The sequence below is a fragment of the Solanum dulcamara genome, chromosome 2 (genome assembly GCF_947179165.1).
Source record: "Solanum dulcamara chromosome 2, daSolDulc1.2, whole genome shotgun sequence".
NCBI classification, from domain to species: domain Eukaryota; kingdom Viridiplantae; phylum Streptophyta; class Magnoliopsida; order Solanales; family Solanaceae; genus Solanum; species Solanum dulcamara.
In genome coordinates this window covers 16,272,232-16,275,830 of record NC_077238.1, presented here as the reverse complement: position 1 = coordinate 16,275,830, position 3,599 = coordinate 16,272,232, and positions in this window count along the sequence as shown.

Sequence of the window (3,599 nt, the reverse complement as noted above, 5' to 3'; positions counted from 1 at the left end):
AAACAATAGTTAAACCTGTTCCAATTTCCTCTTCTACTGAAAAAAACAAAAGGTATATGACAGTTTGAAAAATCTTTAATCGGACAGTGCAAAATAAAAGAATTATTCATATACAAATTATCTGACGAGTGCTACATATAAAAGCCTAATCATCAAATATACCAACAGTATTGCTAAATGATGAGAGTCCAACAAAAAGGATGTTTTATCTACAGCTTTAGATCAAAATTGTCCACGATTAGATTGAGATTCTGTTAAGCTACAATAAAAGTGATCTCTAGGATCAAGCCATTGTAGAAGAAATAAGAAGCTTAGAATTGTATTGAGATCATAATTGTTCAATCTATACATTTACAACTGATCACACTTATATATAGTGTGTTCTAAGTGTCCAATGACTTAATCATCTAACTAGTTAATTTAACTTAACTAGATTTAGCTATAACTAACTTTGTAACAACTTTCCTAATAGAGTAGGAGCTACCAGTAACAACCACATAACTAACATCTACAAGCCTCTATAACTAACTCTTATTGCTCAACACCCCGCCTCAAGCTGATGGCTGAAATATGTCTTTCAGTCCCAGCTTGGACATTAGATGTAGGTGTGAAGCTTTCCATAGTCCTTTTGTAAGCAAATCTGCCAATTGATCCTTTGTGGAAACATGATGAGTCTTGATCATACCCTGTGTCAGCTTTTCTCTAACAAAGTAGCAGTCAATATCAAAATATTTTGTTCTCTCATGAAATATGGGATTGGATGCAATTTGAATGGCAGCCTTGCTATCACAGAACAAATCTACTGGCTGTTTAATGCTTACTCCTAGTTCCTTGTACAAGCCAATAAGCTTAGTTATTTCTGCAGTTGCTGATGCCATACTTCTGAACTTAGCCTCAACTGAACTTCTGGCTACTGTCTCTTGTTTCTTTGATTTGCAAGAAATAAGTGCATCTCCAAACTTCACTAGATATCCAGTAACAGACCTTCTTGTTTGCACACAAGTACCCCAATCAGAGTCACAGTATGTAGTAAGTAATTCTGAGCTTTGTGATAGCATGAACAAGCCTAGATCAGGAGCTGTTTTGATATACCTAACTACTTTGATGGCTTCTTCCATATGAGATTCTTTGGGAGTATGCATATATTGACTCAAAACTTGCACTGCAAAAGTTATGTCTACTCTGGTCATAGTTAAGTATAGTAGTCTACCCACTAATCTTTGGTATCTTCCAACATCAGCTAAAGGCGTATTTGTGACTGCATTATCTGTCCCTTGTACATGTGAGTCATATTCAAAACTGGATGGCAATTGCTAAATATAAGGCTAGACTAGTTGCTAAAGGTTTTAAGCAACTAGAAGGCCTAGAATTTCTTGATACTTTTTCTTTGGTAACTATAATTACATCTATTAGACTTTTAATTGCTATGACTGCAATTTTTGATTTGCATATTCATCAAATGGATGTAAAAACTACTTTTTTAAATGGAGACCTTAATGAGAAAATTTATATGGAATAACCCGAGTATTTTGTTGAAGCAGACCAAGAAAACAAAATATGTAAACTTACTAAATCCCTATATGGCTTGAAACAGGCATCGAAGCAATGTCATGAAAAATTTGATTCCTGCATAACTGAAAATGATTTTAAAAGAAATGTGTGTGAGAAGTGCATATATCATAAGTCTTGGAATAATTCACATGTTATTATTTGCCTATATGTTGATGATTTATTGATCTTTGACTTTAACATGAATGTTATTGATGAAACTAAAAATATTCTTAGAAGCCATTTTGATATGAAAGATCTCGATGAGGCAAATGTTATTCTCGGAATAAAAATTACTAGAACATGTGATGGAATTTTTCTTGAACAGTTACATTATGTTGAGAAAATTTTGATAAAATATAAATTTCTTGTTTGCTGTTCAAAGTGAAAATGATGTGATAAATCAAAAGAAATATGCTAGCTTAATTGGAAATTTGAGACATGTGACTGATTGCACTAGGCCTGATATAGCATATGCAGTAGGAGTACTTAGCAGGTTTACAAGCAAGCGAGGTAATGAACATTGGCATGCTATAACAAGAGTTATGATATATTTAATTGGAATAAAAACTTGTGGTTTGTTCTATAAAAAATATCCTATTGTACTTGAAGACTTTTCTGATGCAGATTGAAATACTTTAGCAGGTGATTTCTGTTCTACCACTGATCACATTTTTACATTGGGTGGTGATACTATCTGTTGGAAATCAAAAAAAAAAAACTATAATTGCTAACTCTACCATGGAAGCTGAACTAATTGCTTTAGCTATAGCTATTGAGGAAGCGAATTGGTTGAGAGATTTATTATTTCAAATACACATATTTTTAAAAACCAATTCCTCCTATTTTCATTCATTGTGATAGCACCGTTGTAATTGGTAGAGTTCAAAACCATTATTACAACGGTAAATTCAGACCTATAAGGAAGAAACACAGTAATGTAAGATCGTATTTGACGAGTGGTACCATTAGTGTTGATTATGTCAAATCTTTTCATAATCTTGCAGATCCTCTTACTAAGGCCTTAACAAGAGAAAATGTCTCAAGCACATCGAGGGGGATGAGATTGAAGCCTATAAATCCATGAGTCATATATGAGGAAACCTAACATGGGGATTAGAATACCTATAACCAGGTTCAATAGGAAAAATGAATCATATGATGACTTATTGTGAAAAAAATGTCCTATTCTTTTTTAATCCCTCCAAATGATGTGAGTACATTATTTTCTGTAGCGATTTGTGGAGGTTGAGTTTACAAAAATCTTAATGAAAATTTGTAGTCCGTTCGGGTGGAGTGGTAAACTTACAGTAGTACTCTCGATAAATTTCACTTATGTGAGTGTGGAAGTAGGCCGCTTCCTATGAGAATTATGTTTATTCTAAAAAGCACTCATGAAATCGAGATAGCACAAGGCCGTAATGTGCTGGATTAGAAAGTTCATGTCAACACCTTGATTATTATGTGTGAGAGGTGATATTTTATTTTCCTAAAGCAGTCATAGTTCAAGTCTGAGACTACTACGACTCTGGAGTAAAAATTACTGTTTCACTAAGTAGAGGTTCAATGCAGGGCACACCTTCATTATACATAATACTCTTCCTTTAGCTGATAGATTTTCTTCTTAATATTTAATATTAAAATGAGTGGGGGATTGTTGATTTTTAGCATTTTAATATTAATATTTAATATATGAATTTTCTTTTAATTGTGGAGTCAAAGTGCTGCCGTTGGACACTTATTTGCTGCACCACTGTATTTTGGAGTTGGTGCATATGTTACAATTCTTTAAAAGCAACAGTTTGTGGCCGTTGAGTTGTGAGGATGCAACAATTGCATTTGCACGTTGGTGCATTTGTTGCCCTCACATTATTTCACTCTTTATTCCTTCATATACCTAATAACCTATCTATTCTCTAGGCCATTTATATTCTCAATTTACTTCACCATTATCTTCTTATTCATTGCTAGGAAGCCTTCCTCACCTATAAATAGAGATGGTCTTTTTTATAGACACAAGAAAATATAGAGTGCATAAAAGTTAGTTAAAA